At 39.7% G+C, this 6,000-nt stretch overlaps 1 non-coding gene across 1 annotated transcript; it reads left to right on the top strand.

Annotated features, from left to right (window-relative positions):
• Positions 1-5,556: 5,556 nt before the first annotated feature.
• Positions 5,557-5,631, top strand: TRNAD-GUC (transfer RNA aspartic acid (anticodon GUC)). The gene has a single exon. It is a non-coding gene; the product is annotated as a tRNA-Asp (tRNA).
• The last annotated feature ends 369 nt before the right edge of the window (positions 5,632-6,000 follow it).

A 6,000-nucleotide genomic window follows, 5' to 3' on the forward strand; every position in this document is an offset into this window, starting at 1 on the left:
GGATACTGCATGCAGATATTTCAGGGAAAGCTGCTGGATATGCCCAAACAGGAAACAGATATTTAAAAACAAGAATATGTGAAAGACGGACCTAGGTTAGCACTATTTCGAAGGAGCAACCATGGCTCAGTGGTAGGGCATCCACTTTGCATGCAGAAGGTCCCAAGTTCAATCCCTGGCATCTCCAGTTAAAAGGATCAGGAGGTAGGTGACGTGAATAGGGTTGCCAACTCCAGGTTGGGAAATACCTGGAGATTTTGGGGGTGGAACCTGAGGAGGGGGTTGGAGAGGGGAGGGACTTCGATGCCAGAGTCCAGTTGCCCCTGCCATTTTCTCCAGGGGAACTGATCTCTATCGCCTGGAGATCAGTTGTAATAGTGGGAGAACTCCAGCTACCGCCTGGAGGTTGGCAACCCTAGATGTGAAAGACATCTGCCTGAAACCCTGGAGGGCCACTGCCAGACTTGAATAGACAATACTGATCTTGATGGACCGATGGTCTGATTAAGTATAAGTAGGGTTGCCAAACTCCAGGTATTACAATTCAAAAATCGTCCCTCGTGCTATAATAACAGAGTTGAAGGAAAATAACAAGCACTGATGGCTACTGGAAACATCAATAAGACTTTTTATAATTCAGTCATAAAAATCAAACCTTATACAGTGAAACAGAAGCAAACAAAGTCCCGTGGTGAAAATAATTTTCGCCAGGTGAGGTCTCCCGGTTGCCAAGTTCCAGGTGAAGCCTGTAGATCCGTTCACTGGGGCGGCACTAGCGGCATGCCAAGCCGCAAATGAAACAGGTACCGCAGGCAAAGGTAGTTGCAGATCGATATTGGCTGTATGTAGCCGAAGAATTTTGAGCCAAAACTTGATTTTAAAGTAAATTGTAACAAAAATTGGGGCTAAATTGCCCTTTACTTTGAGGAGAATTTCCTTAGAATATTTTAAGCCCGAAATAGGATTCCGGTATTTTCCTATTTCGCTGATGCTTTGTCCATCGGGCTTAAGGTGGCTTGAGCTAGTATATTTGACTCTATATAAGAAAAATAATACAAAAATGCGAGACTTGAATATGCTATACAATCTTAAGAATACTAATATTGCTAATATAATTATACAGAGGAGTCTTAACACATACATACCAAATGCCAGTGAATAATATCACATCTGTCATGAGGAAGGCTTGTAGCATTCTTAACAATGAGTACTCATAGCAATGCTTAAATGTGCTATATTGCCAACAGGTGCAACTAGCATTAAAGAAACAGTACATTTTAGAAACAAGAGAAGGCCTTGTGCCAATTACATGTTCAAAGCTACCAGGTCATTTTACAAAAAACAGGAATAATCATAGGCTGTATTCAATCCATAAGGAGACATTGTGTTAAACATAAAAATAAAGCGATTTTCTTGTTGAGACAGAAGTCTGTCTATATTTTGTTTTGTGTGAGGTTTGGGTGCATATTGCCAGATCACAAAGAACTGAATGTCAGTGTCAGCATGTCTCATTTCATTGTAATGTGAAACTAAAGGGGCCTCTACCACGTTATTGCGAATACGTGACCTGTGTTCACCCACACGTAATTTAATGGGTCTAGTTGTCTTTCCTACATAAAGTAGACCACATGGACATCTCAATAAATAAATAACATTTTTGCTATTACAGTTTGAGAAATGTTTTAATTTAAAACAAAAATTAGTAACAGGGTTGGTAAATTCTTTTACTGGCAAAGAAAATGGGCACATGTTACATTGTCCACATCTATAATGACCCAATGGGATAGTAGAAGATTTTTTAAGTAAGGCATCTGTATGAATTAATTGATCCCTTAAAGAGGAAGTCTTTCTATAGCCAAATCTGGGCTTTATAGTACAGCCAGGAATTTCCTGTACTAGATGCCAATGCTTATATATGATATTTTGAATATCCCTGGTATGGGTAGAAAATTGTAAAGATGAGGTAATCCCTTGAAACACACTTTGCCTTCTTTGGTCACTAATTAATGTAGAACGATCCATGTTATCCACTTTAGCTCTGGGAATCAAAGTATCACTGAACCTTTAGCTCAATTTTTGCAGTTTTATTTAATGGATTTTTCAAAAAATACCCCATCTTACATACAGGACAGTAAGGATTTTATAAATAAAATTGAAGGCATTTCCATCCCTAAGGACTCAATTTTGGTTACTTTGGATGTTATAGCCCTTTATACAAATATTCCTTTAGATCATATTAGGGCTATTGTCTCTGATTTGTTGGAGGCACGTATGGAAAAAATTCCTCCTTCTCATTTTTTGTTGGATCTCCTTGACTTAGTACTGGAGAATAATTTTTTTCGTTTCCAGGATGATATTTTTTTACAAGTCAAGGGAGTAGCAATGGGGTGCTCGTGTGCACCTTCTCTGGCCAATATATATATGGCGGATTATGAAAAATCCTTTTTGTACAGTAATTGTCCTTTTATTTCTAATATTTTGGTTTATTTTCGTTTTTTGGATGATGCTTTCATGGTCCTAAATAATAAGCAACACTATGATGAATTAATAGTCTGGCTTAATTCAAAAAATCCACATATTCAGTGGACAGGACAGATGCACAAAAACAAAATTAATTTTTTGGACTTAACTGTGGCTGTTACCTCGGATTTAACTTTATCAGTGCAACCATTTAAAAAAATCACAGACAAAGGAGCACTCCTTCATTACAACTCTTTTCACCCAAAACAATTAAAGCAAAACCTACCCTATGGTCAATTCCTCAGGCTTCGTAGGAATGCTACAGAACAAGCTATTTACAATCAAGCAGCTGATGATTTGACCAAAGTACTTCTTTCTAGAGGTTATCCACATGAAGTGAATTCTCAAGCTAGAGCTAAAGTGGATAACATGGATCGTTCTACATTAATTAGTGACCAAAGAAGGCAAAGTGTGTTTCAAGGGATTACCTCATCTTTACAATTTTCTACCCATACCAGGGATATTCAAAATATCATATATAAGCATTGGCATCTAGTACAGGAAATTCCTGGCTGTACTATAAAGCCCAGATTTGGCTATAGAAAGACTTCCTCTTTAAGGGATCAATTAATTCATACAGATGCCTTACTTAAAAAATCTTCTACTATCCCATTGGGTCATTATAGATGTGGACAATGTAACATGTGCCCATTTTCTTTGCCAGTAAAAGAATTTACCAACCCTGTTACTAATTTTTGTTTTAAATTAAAACATTTCTCAAACTGTAATAGCAAAAATGTTATTTATTTATTGAGATGTCCATGTGGTCTACTTTATGTAGGAAAGACAACTAGACCCATTAAATTACGTGTGGGTGAACACAGGTCACGTATTCGCAATAACGTGGTAGAGGCCCCTTTAGTTTCACATTACAATGAAATGAGACATGCTGACACTGACATTCAGTTCTTTGTGATCTGGCAATATGCACCCAAACCTCACACAAAACAAAATATAGACAGACTTCTGTCTCAACAAGAAAATCGCTTTATTTTTATGTTTAACACAATGTCTCCTTATGGATTGAATACAGCCTATGATTATTCCTGTTTTTTGTAAAATGACCTGGTAGCTTTGAACATGTAATTGGCACAAGGCCTTCTCTTGTTTCTAAAATGTACTGTTTCTTTAATGCTAGTTGCACCTGTTGGCAATATAGCACATTTAAGCATTGCTATGAGTACTCATTGTTAAGAATGCTACAAGCCTTCCTCATGACAGATGTGATATTATTCACTGGCATTTGGTATGTATGTGTTAAGACTCCTCTGTATAATTATATTAGCAATATTAGTATTCTTAAGATTGTATAGCATATTCAAGTCTCGCATTTTTGTATTATTTTTCTTATATAGAATCAAATATACTAGCTCAAGCCACCTTAAGCCCGATGGACAAAGCATCAGCGAAATAGGAAAATACCGGAATCCTATTTCGGGCTTAAAATATTCTAAGGAAATTCTCCTCAAAGTAAAGGGCAATTTAGCCCCAATTTTTGTTACAATTTACTTTAAACTCCAGGTATTAGCTGGAGATCTCCTGCTATTACAACTGATCTCCAGCTGGTTTGAGTGGTAAAAGGTCCCTTGCGATGCATTTACACCCGGAAGTGCCGCATCGCAATGGGCCTTTTGCCACTCAAACTGGGAGTATGAGTGGTAAACGGCCCTTTGCAATGCAGCTCTTCTGGTGTAAACCAGAAGTGATGTAGCGCCTGGGTCAGGTGTGCATACACGCATTGTCCGCTGAACCTCAGCTGGTCGGCGGGCAGCCAGGTGGATTAGCAGGGGTTTGCCTGCCACCACCTGGCACTTGGCAACCCTAATTCAGAGACATCTCTTCATCCAAAAGAGTGTCTCCACTCAACTGCAACCTGGCCAAGGCTGGATTTATGCACAAGCCACAGCCGGGGCCCTCATCTTAAAAATAAAGCAAACTGACTACATTACCATTGTGGGCAATACTATAGGGCCTCTTAAACTTGACACAGTTTTAGGGCGTTGGCATGGTTTTATCCAGCCTGGAACCTGGCCACACTTAGCTTCTGGACCGGCAAACTTTTCCTCTGCTGTTTTAATAAATGCATTTTTTTCCTGAAAATTTTGGAACTGTACATCAAAAGACAGAATAGAACTCCACGTTAATCCACATAATTGTACTATGAACTTTTTTCCCCACTAGACCGTTCATATAACCAGAATATTCAACTGTCACCAGTCAACATGTTTTTACCATGTTGCTGGCTAATAAAATAAATTGTCCAACTTTGTGATATTCTTGTGATCTGGAACATCTGAGAAGAGATGGAAAGCTTTATTTTCAGCGTTTTAAAACAGTAAACTTTTCTGGAGGCAACCTGGGCTGGGAAGTCATTTGAGACGTATGTATCATTATTTTATGCTCTCATGTGTTGACACTGAGCCTTTTTGTTTTGCCATTTTTCATCACTGATGTTCCTAATTGACTTTAGTCGATCACATTTCCCGCCACTTTTGTGCCATTTAGATTCTTCTCCATCTGTTACATTTTTATCCTTCCCTTCCTTCCTCTAAGGAGCCCAGACCAGTACATATGTTATCCTCCCCTCTCTATTTTATCCTCACATCAAGCCTAGGAGGTCGGTTAGGCTGAGAAAGAGTAACTGACCTAAGGTCGCCCAGTCACTGAGTGGGGATTGGAACTCAGGTCTCCTAGGCCCAATCTGGCACTCTAACCATTACACTATATAATTGTCTGGCATACATTTTAATGATGATGTTTCTATTAAATTTCATTCATATGCTGGGAGGGGGGTCAACTGCTGTTCCAAGTGGAGAGAAGCCTGGTATAAACTGGAACTTTTGAACTGAAACAGTATGTTCACAAAATTCAGTAATATCTTGAGGAGGGGAGTACACTCAGTCGGAAGGACTTGGCCCCCCACCACAAGAGAGGGTCTTTGGGAGAAAGGGCTTTGTCATGATCTGCTGCCTGGATATCTTTCTGGTTTTTGCTCTTTGCCCTTTCAATAGCTGCAGTACCTATGCAAGGTACTTGGGAGAGGCCATGGCTCAGTGGTAGAGTATCTGCTTGTCATGCAGAAGGTCCCAGGTTCAATCCCTGGCATCTCCAGTTATAGGGACTAGGCAACTAGGTGATGTGAATGACCTCTATCTGAGACCCTGGAGAGCCGCTGCCGATCTGAGTAGACAATACTGACTTTGATGGACCAAGGGTCTGTTTCAGTATACGGCAGCTTCATGTACTCATGTGTCTTCTGTACATCACATTTCCTGCACCCCACCATTGCAGGGGGGTTCAATACTTGGCTCTTCCCTGTTCAGTTGCCAATACTGAGGGAATCCTAGTCAGTTGCTTTTCTTCTACTGACTAATATGCTGAAATTCAGTGGGTTGTGCACTCTGATCTGAGGTCATCAGACCCCACCTCTTTACCACTTAACAGTTTCGCACCCTCTTGAACATTCTCTTCAAAATTCTT

This window comes from Euleptes europaea, chromosome 3 (assembly GCF_029931775.1).
Source record: "Euleptes europaea isolate rEulEur1 chromosome 3, rEulEur1.hap1, whole genome shotgun sequence".
In the NCBI taxonomy this organism is placed as follows: domain Eukaryota; kingdom Metazoa; phylum Chordata; class Lepidosauria; order Squamata; family Sphaerodactylidae; genus Euleptes; species Euleptes europaea.